We start from the raw sequence: 14,794 nt of genomic DNA on the forward strand, positions 1-14,794 counted from the left end.
TTCTGTTGTTGTTGTTAATAGGAAGGAAGGTACTTATGTTTTTCAAAATGTTGTCTGCTTCCTTTTGCAAGACACACAAACTGACTGTGGGTACACTGAAGTCTAGCCCATGAGGATATCAGGTTAGACACTGGTAAAGGCATATACTTCTGTTGGCTTGATCACAGGGGCTGGCTACTCACTCACAACCTTAGAATGTTTGGAGATATAAGAAGGTGACCCTTCAAAATCAAGTGTTGTGTTTATGATAACATTCCTTCAAAAGAAAAAAAAATGTTTTCTGTCTCTTGCCAACTCCAGTTCCTGGTTCATGTCCCAGCAGGCGATAAGGTTCATTTGGACAAATCAATATAGATTATTAGGAGGCCAGATAGGTCTAGCCTGTCACTGCTGGACTCCTCCACAACTCTACATCAAGTAGCAGCATGCAATGGAAGGAGAAAACCGCCTTTTGTGCATACATTCTATTGGTAAATTGTCTTGCTCTGTATAAGCTCCCTGACTAAAAGTCTCTCAACCAGTAACTTCCTGTAATAGTTTTCTCAGTTGATTTCTGGGGTATGTTGTGAACACAGATTTGAGCAGTTTCCTATGTATCTGCCAATTTCATTTGCTACTTACACTCATTCAAAATCACAGTTGTGGATAGATCACTCTCTGGACTGTATAAAGCAAAAAAAAAAAAAAAAAAAAAAAAAAAGACTGACTTGTGTTTTTTATTGGGCTTATCTGGAAACTTTACAAAAGCTCATAGTTTAACAGTATATACACCTGTATCATTAATTTATCACATTATGTTATATATGCAGTTTGGGTTCAACTTTCTTTTAATAAAATTTAAGCCAGATGTGGTAGTGCATGCCTTTAATCCCAGCACTCTGTAGGCAGATTCTGGTGGGTATCTGTAAGCTTGAAGCCAGTCTGATCTATACATATTATCTACCAATAGAATATCCAGGAATCCAGTTCTTGTTCAGCCCACAGGTGAATTTCTCTGATGGTCTTCAGCATACACTAGAATCCCAAAAAAGTAGGCTCTAATACCAGAGAAGGAGTGGGCTTGTCCAGTGAGAACAGGGCAAGAAGGAAAAGAGCAAAGGCTTCCTTTCCATGTTCTTTATTTAGGCTGCCATCAGAAGGGGTAGCCGAAATTAAAGGTGGATCTTTCCACCTCAAAAGATCCAGATCAAAAGTGGGTCTTCTCACTCCAGATGATTTAACTAAGAAAACACTCCCTCACAGGTGCACCCAGACACTTGGGTTTTAGTTAACTAGAGGTATAGTCAAGTTGACAACACGACCAAGAATAGCCATCACAGCATCCAAGGTCAACTAAAACCCAGTGACCTACAAGATGTCTCTGAAAATAACCTGCAGCTCTGGTGAGTCATCTTTCCTCTTGTTCAAGGAGGCCTTTGAGACCCCACCGGGCACACTCTAACCAGTGTCCATTCTATTAGGAGGGTCAACACAGAAGAAATTTTTCCTCCACATTTCCAAGTGATATTCTGAGGCCTTTGACCTATCCTCACATAAATGGGACAACTGGTGAAAAGAAGGCCAGCCGGAGAAGCCTCTGCCTCCTCTCAAGCCCACATGGCCCTGAAGACCAGATCCTCTACTGACCTTAACAATAAAAAAGAAAATCATTAATTTTGGCCACTTTATGCTGTTAAACACCCAACAGAAAAGTATAACCAAAAAATGTAAAGGACTGACATGTTTAACAGTTTAGGGAATCACACTCCCCAGTGTGGTAGCTTGAAGAGGTCTGGCCCACACAGACTCATGTGTTCGAATGCTTGACCCATAAGCTCCTCCTCCAGCACCATGTCTGCCTGCATGCTGCAGGCATGATGATAATGGACTAAAGCTCTGAAACTGAACTGTCAGCCAGCCCCAATTAAATGTTTTCTTTTATAAGAGTTGCCTTGGTCATGGTGTCTCTTCACAGCAATAAATCTCAATTTAAGACACGAGGCATTAGACTTAACTCTATATGAGATGTTATTTAGACAGCTATTTCTTTCTAATAATTTTCTTCTTCATAAGAGAATGCAGCACAAATATAAGATATTATGATGTTGGCACAGATCAACACTGGAACACCTACCTGTAGCTGAGTAAAACAGGTCCATCTACTTAAACACCAAGGCCAAATCTAACTGCATTTGTCAACTGTGGAACACCCTTTCTCTACAAGATCGTTTCTCACAGCTGCATCATGTCCTCCTGCACTCCATGTTCCCTGATGAAATGAGGCTACCAGATATTGTTGTCAAGCTTAGAGGACTGTGAGAACTATTCAAAAAACCCAAATGGTGGTTCTCTGGGATATCTTACAAAACAACACCAAAGGGATTATATTTCTCTCTCAGATGCTGACATCTGGTTATGCTCTCAACAAGAATGAAATCTAGATTTCACTGAAGTTTGGCCCATAGTGTCAACTTGGTACACTGGCAAGGGCACCTATTGCAGGGGGGGCACTGCCAATAAAATTTATTATTTTATTTTACTTTCCTTATAGTTTTCAGGAATTTGCTCTCACATGTAGGAGAATGATGTCATGAACAGCTTATTACACAGAGATTGCAATTACGCTTTGACGATTTGACATGTCAAACAAAACTTATGTGAATCAGAATATAGAAAAAACATATTTCAGCCAGGCGTGGTGGCACATGCCTGTAATCCTAGCACTCGGGGAGGCAGAGGCAGGCAGATTGCTGTGAGGTTGAGGCCAGCCTGGTCTACAAAGTGCATCCAGGACAGCAAAGGCTACACACAGAAACCCTGTCTTAAAAAACCAAAATCCAAAAAACAAAAAAAAAAAGTAAACAGACCATTTCTCTGATTTAGTTCCTCAATGTTCCATCTGAGGTTAAGATTATTAAGACCCAATGGTCAGTTTTTTTATTTCAAGCTAACAGATACAAAGCTCTACAAACTCCTAAAGCAGACAAATCCATTGCCTTAAAAATACGCATTCCTCAGGGAGGCAGAGGCAGGCAGATCTCTGTAAGTTTAAGGCCAGCCTGGTCTATAGAGCAAGTTCCAGGACAGCAAAGGTACATGGAGAAACTCTGTCTTGAAAAACAAAAAAATAAATAATAAACCATACAATTCTTGTGTATAAGGGCTGTGAAAATATCTTCAACTTGTCAATAAATAGGAAAATTCACATCAACGACTTTTTTGGATGTGTCTCAGAGGAGGATATTCCCTTCCTCTGATATGGGTTTCTTCAAGACATGATGGAAAATTCTTTTGATTCTACTTTTGACAGGGCTACCATTTTATTACATGTATTTAGCAGATGCATGGTATGGAAAACACCCAAAGGAACCATGCCATCATCAGATAGCTGCTCTTCATCCCAGGCCTTAACCACCAAATTCTCCCGCAGAATTTAGTGGTTATTTATTAATATATAAATTAATTATATATTAATATATGTATTAATATATAATATAAAATTATATATTATATTGAATATATAATTTTTTCAATTATATATTCAATTATATATTCTTCAATTATCTATTCAGTATAGAATTGAATATATATTCCTAAAATATATTCAGTCCAGATAATGCTAATTGTATTTATGTTCTCAGGGCTGGCTATTTGGCACCGGACAATCAACTGTTGTGCTTTTCCCTGGGGGAGGCCACCTCTCCTGTTCCCAGCTTTCCTCAGTTGCCTATGTTCTTTGTGTAGAAGTGAGGCCTCCTGGATTTTCCTCTGTCCAGTTTGCTATGTTCGTGTATTTTTCAACTTAAACATTAAAATGTAGGAGTTCCTAATTGGATACCTTCCTCTCTCTCTCTTTCTCCTTCTCTTTCCCTCTCTCTCCAAGATAAAGACTTAGTGTTTTTTTTGTTTTTTCCTGGTGGAGGGAACTATTTAGAGGACCTGTCAAATCTCCCATTGGGGAGTGGGGTTGAGCAGGCTCCTATGGTGGGAACCAATCATCTCCCCTTTGTCTGTCAGGCTTATCCAAACCCCAACCATATCCCAAACTAGCCAATTCTGAGGGGGAAAGAAAATTTACAACACCCTCAAACTTATCAAAGGTGGGGCTCTGCCAGACAAACTTGGATTCCAGATCTGGATCCCCTTCCCCACTAGGGAAGTATGTCTCTCTGTGTGCTTTGTCTGTTCATCTGTGCTTCTGCTTTCAATAAAACTTGGCTGAGTGCTGAGACCTTGCTTCTCCTGCCTTTTCAGTCTTTAAATAAGCAGATAGAATGAATCTGTTCCTGCAACCCGAGATGACATCACCACAATGGCATCATAATGACTCTCCCTCCCCAGAAGCTATCAATTGCCAATATCTCTTCAGGAAGGGGTGAGTCCTCAAGAGCAACTCCCCATCTATGCCAGGATTTTGACTGGTTTGGCCATGATCAGGTCATGTGCAGGTAACCAAAGCTGCTGTGAGATCATGAGTGCATTGGCCGTGTCATGTCTAGAAGACAGTATTTCACAGCACTCTTCCCACATCCTCTCCTCCAGTGTTCTTCAGCCTTCATGGAGTAGGGAGGCAGAGAACAATATCTGATTTAGGGCTGAGCACTCAGTCTCTTATTCTCAGCACTTTGGCCAGGTACGCATCTTGTATTGACTGCAAAAACAAACATTCTCTGACCAACATTGGGAGAAGTTCAAGTTCAGGAGTGAAAACATAAATACTTAAAAGGCAATATGACAGCCTGACTAGTTAGTGAATTAACAATAGCAGGTTCTACCCAGACATAGAAGTTTAGGAAGAATCACAGTGGCAGACATGAAATTTCCTCCTGCGGAGCAGGACTCAAATCCAATCAGAAATAGTAGTTGCTCTGTGACAGTTTGCCAGTGGGTGAATCTTGTCTGTCATGTCAATAGTGTAACAGCTCTGAGTTAGACTATCAACACCTTTTCTTTCCTCAGAAGTCTACACAGTATCTTCAGGCACAATGAAAGCTATCCAAAAGAGAGGAAGTTTCCCAGCCTGACCGAGATGATTTCTATGCAGTCTGCATTCAGCATGTGGGAGTTTCAGCAATAGGATCTTACCATGTGGTGATAGGGTGTATCTGACAGCAAAGGCAATAACCAGCACTGTTTAAGCTACTTCTGAACCTTCCCCACCAATAACTCCTTAGGAGGTATCCCATGTCTTGCACTACAATTTTAACTTAATAATCCATGTGTTGTTACCATTCAGGTTAATTCCATTCAAACTCTTTTCACAGTCATGTTTTGGAATTACGTTAATAATTAGTGGGTTTTCATAAGGATTTTACATATCTCCTTAGTTGTGGTTAAGCCACCAGCCACAGCTTTTCTCTCTTGTCCCCTCACTCCCATTCTAGTTTAATCCTTTAGTTTCAAGCATTTCCCCTCTCCTTTATAGCCATGTTTTCTACTATATTTTCAATTATATTTTAGTTGGGTTGTGACATAGACGACTTCCATGTGGCTTTTCATGCATCCTCACTTTGGGTTACCCTCCCCCAGCCCCTAATTCTCTCCATACTTCTATCCCCTTTCCGGTTTTAGCCTTCCTGCCCCCAAGAATCCACTTTCATACTTTTGTTTTACCTATAACGCTACCCCACTCCTTTATCACTCCCCGCACCCCCACTGAAGGCCCGCTTTTTCTTTTGTGGCTTCTATCTGTGGCTCTAAGTTAATTTCACAAAACAAAATTTTTGAAATTAGAATCACACATGGAAGAAAACATGCAGTATTTGTCTTTCTATACCTGAATTATCACTTTCAGTTAATTTTTTCCTGTTCCATCCATTTACCTGTGGATTTCATTGTATTATTTTTTTTCTTTACAGCTGAGTAATGTTCTATTGTGTATATATACCATATTTTCCTATCCAGCCATCTATTGATGGATATCTAGGTTGATTCCACTTTGCTGTGAAAGTTTTGGTTTATGGTATGTAAACATGTTTTTGTGTGGGATATGGGACTGACTCAGATGGTCCACAGCCACAGACTATTTGCCTTGTGCAGGCTCTGAGAGGGACTCTTTGCCAGCTGCAGGTAGTTTAATTCTGAGGACTCTAAGAGGGAATAAAGGCTAGAGACCAGAGAGTGTCTGAGGAAGAAGAAGGAAGAGGAGGAAGAGGAGAAAGAGGAGGAGAAGGAGGAGGAGGAGGAGGAGAAGGAGGAGGAGGAGGAGGAGAAGGAGGAGAAGGAGGAGAAGGAAGAGGAGGAGGAGGAGGAGGAGGAGGAGGAGGAGGAGGAGGAGGAGAAGAAGAAGAAGAAGAAGAAGAAGAAGAAGAAGAAGAAGAAGAAGGCGGGGCTGGTGCTTCCCGTTTGCTGGTCCTGGTTGCTATTGATGCAGTGTGATGAAAAGTTGGAGATATCCTGAAGTGAGGATTGGGCTTGCCCCAAGGAACCCAACGACCCTAAACAGCAGGAAGCAGCTAAGGAAAACTATGACCCCTCTCCCCACTAACCTTCTTTCACTCCTAGTTGGTGTTGGGGTGTTGAAACAGATTGGGGTAGAAAAGATAGGAAGAGGTATAAAAACCCCAATAAAATAGTTTTAAAAAGTATACCAAGAAGTGGCACCTGGACGTCTGGCTTGGAGTAATGGGAAACTGGGTGTCTAATGCCACAGGGAAGACAGCAGGGTACAGAGAAATGAACACACTGTTTCAGGATACCGGCAAAAGGTTTATTGCAGCTGCTACTGCTGGTCTCTTTCCTGATTTACTCCCAGAGGGGATTCTCTGGTTTTGCTTCATTGCCTTCCTGCATTTCATAAAGAAGGTTGGGAGAATGGTTGAACAACTTGAAAAGCTGCAAGTAGATATGCAGGGGTTTGAGAAACAAACAAACAAGGATGAAATAGGAAAATCAGAAGGTCCACTGAATTCTCTCATTTTAGAAAGGATTGCGGAGTTGGCAGTGTGACCAGAGAATTTGATGATAGAGACTGAAGTGCTTGCTTGGAAAGCAAAAAGTGCCACTGGTAAAGGGAGAACACCTGGTAACTGAGAGCGGAAATTTCCCGCAGGATGAAAGAGGGAAGCAAAGTAGGCTAGAAGGCAGATTGCCACTCTGCCCTGCTCCACACTTTTGGTGTCCAGTTCCCATAGCCCCTGTGTGAGGCAAGGAGCTGTAAGAAGCAGAAAGCGGTACAGGACAAAACAGTTAAAGAGAAGCAGCCCATTTCAAGAAAAAGGTTAATCTTGAGCAAACTGAGCTGCCAGAGGAGCAACCTTCAGTTAAGAGATTACCACCATTAGCTTTCCCAGTAGCCACCAAAAGCCTTAGATATCAAAATGCTTGGTGCTTCAATCTGGCAAATTTGGTTACTTGAAAAGAAATTGTGACCAAGCTTTAAAAGCCTCAGAGCTCAAAATGGCCGGTGTGTTGAATCTGAAAAATACTGTATGATAATGTTCACCAGAGGGAGCAAACCATTTCTGGTAGCGCTGGGTTGTCAGCAAGACCTAGAGTTTGTAGATGCTGTGATAAAAGGGGTCATTTGATTATTGAATGCATGTCCAAGAGAGACATATGATATAACTTCTTGCCATCAGGAAACAGCTTTGGAGTCCTAGCTCGAGTCTCAACAGCAAAAAGTACAAGCCATTCCAGACAGGAGCAGCTGGGAGTTACCAGGATATAGCAGAAACTATCGATCCAAAAAGCTTTTGGTTCTGTGATCATCTCCTTTTAAGAAGGCAACAGCAAGTCTTATATTAAAAAGAAAAGCCATTTTCTTCAACAGAAAGGGGGAAACATTGTGGAAGTTTTGGTTTATGATATGTAAGCATGTTTTTGTTTTAATCGCAGGTGTGAGATATGGGACTGATTCACATTTTCCACAGCAGCAAACTATTTGTCTCCTGCGGGCTCTGAGAGGGGCTTTTTGCCAGCTGCAGATAGTTTGAATCTGAGGACTCTGAGAAGGTAGGTAATAAAGGCCAGATCCCAGAGTGAGAAAGGCCCCAAGAAAGAAGAATGCTGGTGCCTCATTCCCTCCCCACGGCTCCTGGTTGCTGTTGTTGCAGTTTGACAAAAAGAAGTCATCAAAGACATCCTGAAAGGAAGTTTGGACTTGCCCCAGGAACCCATCAACCTTAAATAGCAGGAAGTAGAACTATGGCCCCTTTCCCCACTAACCTACTTTCTCTCCTACCTGGTGGTTGAAAGGGAGTGTGATGGAGAAGGGAGATAGAAGCATAACAAATGAAAATAAAATAGATTTTAAAAAAGTAACACCAACACTCTTTCCTAGCTATTGTAAATAGAGCAACAATGAACACGTGTATGCAAATGTTTCTAAACAAAAAGAATACTGCAGGGAGCATCATGATTTCAAGTTATACTAAAGAGCCATAGTAATATAAAAATATCATAGTGCTGTTACAAAAACAGATTTATCGGCAATGGAATAAACTTAAAATCTACGTGTAAGACCATAGAACTACAATCACATGATTTTTTAAATATGCATTGGAGAAAATACACGATGGTGCTAGAAAAACTGGATTTCAACATGCAGAAAAAGGAAAACATAAAAGCTATGCTTCATTTTACTCTTTTTAAAACAGGAACAATAGAGGGTTTAAGCAGGTCAACAAATCTTTAAATGCTTTAAAATTGACTCTCACTATTAAAAAAAAAATTTTTGGAACATAGCCAAATAAAGACGATACCTTGAACGAGGCACTTCTCCATCTTGATAGACTGCCCTTGAACTGTGACATAAGATAAACCCTTTCTCTCAAGATTCTTTTGCCAGAGTATTTTATCACAGCGACAGAAGAGAAACTAAGACAGTAAGGGTCTCTCCCTCCTTGATGATTAGCTTTAAGAGGCAACATTAGCCTAAGTCTTTATAACAAGCTTAATCAATTGATCTCCTGTTTTTCACAGTCTTTCTTATCTATCAAAAACATAGATATAAAAACTTTCTATCTTTGCTCTTACTACAAGTAGTCTGGTCTAGTGAAATTGCGTTATATGTGTTCATAACTTTTCAGGTATTGTGTTAGGTTTTCCTGGAGGAACAGAACCAACGGAGTGAATATTACAAAGGGGAGGTTATAAGATTGGTTGTAAAATAAAACTTAAAGAGTAATAAAAGAATTGCCATTTGCAAGAGGCTGAGAACTGTGTTCTCATGCTTGGTCCACAAAGCTGAATGCCCAGCAACCCTACTCTGGAGCTGAAAGCTTGAAGGACTCCTGTAGAGGAGGCTGGTCTTCAATCCTCATCTGAAAAAAAAAACGTGTACTCTGCTGTCAGAGAAAGATAGCGCACTCACCATCAGTCGAGCTGATTTTCCTCAGGCTACCTTATAACTGGGCCACTGCTGACAGGTGCTACGCACTCACACAATCCTTCCTGGAAATGCTCCCACAGACCATGCCAGAGGTTTTTATCTAAGTTAACGCCAGATCCAATCAAGTTACCGATCAAGAGTAACCATCACAAGTCCTCTCAGGTCCTAAAGAAACCTGGAGGAAGTCTCAGTGGCTATGGGAAGGGGCAGGGGAGAAGGGAGAGATGGGAGCCAGGTGTGGCAGCCAGGAGGCCCATAGGTACAAAGAATGGGTAACCAAATTGTTGGAAGAGTTCAGGGTAGGGAGGAGGGTGTGCCAGCCAGGAGAGTTCTGTACCAGGTAGGGGCTGAGAAACTACAGGAAGAAATTGGTCCACTTTGTTGTGTTAAATAGGCACCTCAGCCATTTGGCTCAGGTTTGAATCCTAACATCATGAATCAGGGAAGTAGATGTACATTAGATAACGCAAACTGACACTAAGTATAAATTAAACAAGTAAATTGAGTAATTTGAGGTGGGTATTATGCCAGACACCAGGAAGAATCTACCTCACTGAAGTCCCTACCTAAATGGAAAGAGAAGGGGCAGGGAATCGCTGGGAGGACAGTTACAAATCATTTTTGTGCCAAGTTTGTGGGTCAGCCATTTTTGCCTTTAGTTGGCCGCCTTTGGACCCTGATGCCATTGACTCAGCAGGCCAAGAAAGAAGTTGCAGATTTTGCAGGGGTGACAGAGCCTGACTATCAAGAAGGAAAGGGTCCTGCTTTTCCACAGTGGAGGCAAGGAGGAATACGTATGGAGTGTAGGAGAGGCTTTAAGGTGCCTCTTGGTACAGTGTCTTATAACTAAGGTAAATGGGAAGCTCTAACCCAAAGGATGATAAGTGACCCGGATCCTTCAGGAATGAAGGTATGGGTCACCCCCCAGATAAAGAACTAAGACCTGTGAGATATTTGGGGAGGGCGGGGAAAATACGAAACAGATAATGGAATATGTTAGCGATTAAGACCATCTCAGGCCACATGACAAACTAGATTTTAATTGCCATGAATGTTTCTCTTATTTTATTAACGTGTATATATTAAGCAGATATTTGTGTTTTATTTCTTGTGTATAACATTTAACAATATTATATAAGTAGGTTAAGTGGTGTGAAAACTATTATTTTAGCTTATTTAAAGACTAAGCATTCCTCGAGGGATTTTATTATTGTTTGGGGAGAACTGTGGTCACAGTTGCATTAAGCAGAATTGTGACCAGTTATTTTCTTCATTTTAGAAATCAGAATGACAAAGACATGGGTTGACAAGACTGAATAAAAATGAGGACATGACTGTTCCTAGATTTGGTTGAGAAGGGTTTTATTGTCAGTTTGAGGAAGAGTACAGCCAAAGGCTTCTGGAAGAGTCCAGACTAGGCAGAGAAAGTGGTAGACTAAACATGAATAACAGATGTAGCCCGGACATAAGAGAGGGAGAGCACAGAGAGAGAGAGAGAGAGAGAGAGAGAGAGAGAGAAGAGAGGGCAAGGATCAAGAGGCCAAGAGTGAGCCAAAAGACCAAAAGAGCATGTGGGCCAAAATGGCTGGTTTGTATTAGAAAGAGAAGGTGGGAAGAGGGAAGCCAAGTTCAGCCTCTGGGCTGGAGAGGAATGGGACAGGGTGAGAAGTGCTGGGAGGAGCCACAGGCACTGAGACTTGCCCCAGGTTTCTTTAGGACCTAAGAGGACTTGTGATGGTTACTCTTGATCGGTAACTTGATTGGATCTGGTGTTAACTTAGATAAAAACCTCTGGCATGGTCTGTGGGAGCATTTCCAGGAAGGATTGTGTAAAATTAACCCCTTTTTACAGTGTACTTAGGACAATAACTGAACTGTGCTTTCAGCTTTAAAGAAGAATAAAATAGGTAGACAAATACTGTAAGGAAAGTGAGGCAGAGAAGCAGACAGACTGGAGTGGTTTATTGAAACAATGAGGGACCCCAGCCTTTCTGCAGTGTGAAGGCTAAGCTATTCTAGAGAGGCTGGGACATGTATATGCAGACAGCTACCAGGAAGTTACAGCTAGTTTTTGTGGTTGACCAAGCAAAGTGGGTTGGTTTCCATATCTGGGGTATCTCATTTTATCCAGGTGGAACTGAACGGCCAGGTGGGGCTGAGCCATTCTTTATGGCTAGCAGCTATTGTCCAGCACACAAAGATAAAGAAGATAGAAAAAGAGTGGAGGTAGAAATATCAGACTTTCATCCCATTCTCAGTTGCCTTGTAGCCCCAAATGAGATCCTATTTTGTCTATGTTTCATATACAGCTTCCTGAGTTCACATTGGAAAATATAGCCATTTTGTTAAGAGAGTTTAAGACCAGCTTGGTCTACATAGCAAGTTCCAGGACAGTCATGTCTCAAAAAAAGAAAAGAAAAAAAAGGCAGAAAAGAAAAAAGAAAGGCGAGAGACAGTACTCAAAGAGGCAAGCAGATTGCTTGCTGCTGAGTTTGAGGCCAGAACAGCCAGTCCTACACAGAGAAACCCTGTCTCAAAACACCAAATAAATAAATAAATCTTTTTAAAAAATGAGAGAAGTTTTCTAAATTTTGTAAGAAAAAATAAAGTAGTAACTATCAAGTAGGAAAATGATATAAGAATTACAATATATATTTTTGCTAAGAAATTTTTTAATGAAAAGAAATAGACCACCATCCTAACAGAAGTTTATAGAAAGGACAAACTTTACTCTTTTTTTTTTTTTTTTTAGATTTATTTATTTTATGTATGGGAGTGTTCTGTCTGCATTTACATCTTCGAGAAGAGGGAATTAGTTCACATTATAGGTAGTTGTGAGCCACCATGTGATCACTGGGAATTGAACTCATGACCTTTAAAAGAGCAGACAGTGCTCTTAACTGCTGAGCCATCTCTCCAGCCCCCAAACTTTACACTTGATCTGGAGCAAACACATACTAATACAGAAAGTGCATTTGGTTTTTATTCTACTGTAAGTGGCTGGGGTCCAACCTTTGAATCTCACTCAACTGGCTAGTCTAAAAATGAACTAGTGCATAGGAAATGAAGGTAGAAAGGGAAAGAGTCACTGCCCAGGCCATCAAATTCCTAGAGCAGTGGGCCTTGAAGTAAACAAAGGTTTTCCTTGGTGGATTAAAACTTTTCAAGTCTTAAATGGTGAGGGAGAAAAAAAAGATCTGGTTTGTTTGGTTGGTTGGTTTTTGAGGCAGAGTTTCTCTGTGTAGCCTGGGCTGCCCTGGACTCACTTTGTAGACCAAGCTGTCTTCGAACTCATATAAATCCAACTGCCTCTTGCCTCCCTGAGTGCTAGGATGCACTAGACATGCACCAATGTGCCCAGCCAACAGAAAGATCTTAATTCTCTGTCTTAAACACAAGTTTTATAGTATTGGATAGAAAAGGTTCATATTTGATAATTATTACATATGTCTGAGAGTTTTGCCTGCACGTACATGTGTCTGTGCACCTGTCAAGCATGCCTGACACCTGCAGAGGCCAGGAAATAGCATCAGATCCCTTGGGACTGGAGCTACAGGCAGTCGTGAGCTGCCATGTGGGTGCTGGGAATAAAGACTGGGTTCTCTGCAAGCGCAGCCAGTGTTCTTATCTGCTGAGCTAACTCTCTAGCCCCAAGATTTTTTTTTTTTTTAATAGAAATGCTCTTGGATAAGAAAGAATTTTAGATTGTAAATTAGTTTTGTCCTAAAGTAAAAGACTTTTCCTAGATGGGAAAGGAAAGATGAGACTACAGCTGGAAGTTAGGGTACCTGATAAACAGGTTATGAAAGTCACACCTTAATATCCGTAAAATGTGACCTACTATATGAATTTTTAATTGTGTCTATGACCTTAAGTCCTATAGACTGGTGGTTAAATGAACAGGCGGCTCTAAGAAATTGCCAACATTGTCTAAAGCTTTCTGTTTCCTTAGCCAAAGACACCCCCATCCCTTCTCCTAAAAATACCTTCAGTCTTCTTATACAACTATTGGGCATCCTATTTAAAAAAAAAAAAAAAAAGGCAAATCTGGCTGTGGTGATGCATGCCTTTAATCCCAGGACTTAAGAGACAGAGGCAGGTGGATCTCTGTGATGTCAAGGACAGCCTGGTCTACAGAGCACGTGCCAGCACAATCAGGGCTACACAGAGAAATTGTGTCTCAAAAAAACCAGAAGTGCTGGGATTAAAGGCACGTGCCACCACGCCTGGCTCGAAATTTTTAAATATTTTATATTTTTAAGAGAGCTTTAAAAATTGAGAACTGGTTACAGAATCAGCTCAGTGAGCTGTCAGATGAAGCACTAGAGGAATGACGGCTAAAATTGAGTGGTTTTGTCAATTAAAACACACCATATCTGAGTCCTGGAAGGAATGGATCCTATCAGGTACTTCTAACTGACCCTGTACTGCAAGACTTCAGAAGATGAGCTCTTAGATTTGTATTTCACACCTCAGACTTGGGCCAGCTCCTTCTGAGAACACAGCTATACGAATGGAATGTCAGCACAGGGCACTTCACTGGGGCATTGTCTGTGAATCCTTGGCTGAAATGCAGGATTTCTCACCTGGGAAGGAAGCCATTGACTGTTGGTACCAAACACATCTGCTCCAGCCTCCTGCCTGGGCCTGAGACCCAGCTGCAGGCTCTTGCTGTGAACCCCTCCAATCTCTAGGGGGCTGGAAGAAGACACTGTCACTTCTGCCACGTGCTCTCTGATTCCCAGGTGTCTGTGGCTGGTCCTGGAGCATGAACCCTCCTGTAATCCTCCTCACCCCTGCCATGCTATTGTCCCTCTCTCTGTCTGTACAACTCTTACAATATGCCCTTCATCCCTTAGTGATCCATCTCAGAGTCTTCTTAAACCATCCTACTCCATCCGAACCCTAACACTCACATGGATGCCAGAGAACCTGGGTGACACTGAGCTTCAACTGCATCAGCTGAGTGCCTTAGCAAGTAGACTGAAAACCTCTCTAACATTTAGTCGTGAGGACTGTCCTCTCATTAGTCATGTTTTTGTTAAAAATACTTTACTAACCTTATCTGAATAGTGTTCTTAAAAGGATTCAAATTTATTAGTTTCATAAAAAAAAAAAAAATTCTTTCATTATTCGGTATCATTTGGACTGTTTTCAATTCCAGTTTTTTTTTTTTTAATTGGCAAAGACTTACTTTAAATCTCCCAAGAAGAATTCATTTTGTGGTACATCTTAGATCTAAAACTAAACTTCTTCCAAGTAAGAAGAGCCAAGCCCAACCAATTGGATTACTGTGTTACTGTTGATAATAAACATATTAAGAAATAGTTGTGGGCACTCATGGGAGCAGGCCCCGTACCTGGCCTGGGCAGCACAGGAGAACTGGCCCTGGGGTGTTGGGGTGTGTGGATGAGCTTGCTACAAGGGCTTGAGTGAGGGAGAGCCAACCACACCTCTTTGTCTGCTATGCAATGCAGTGGTGAG

The sequence above is a fragment of the Psammomys obesus genome, unplaced genomic scaffold, assembly GCF_907164565.1.
Source record: "Psammomys obesus unplaced genomic scaffold, mPsaObe1.curated_primary_1811, whole genome shotgun sequence".
NCBI lineage: Eukaryota > Metazoa > Chordata > Mammalia > Rodentia > Muridae > Psammomys > Psammomys obesus.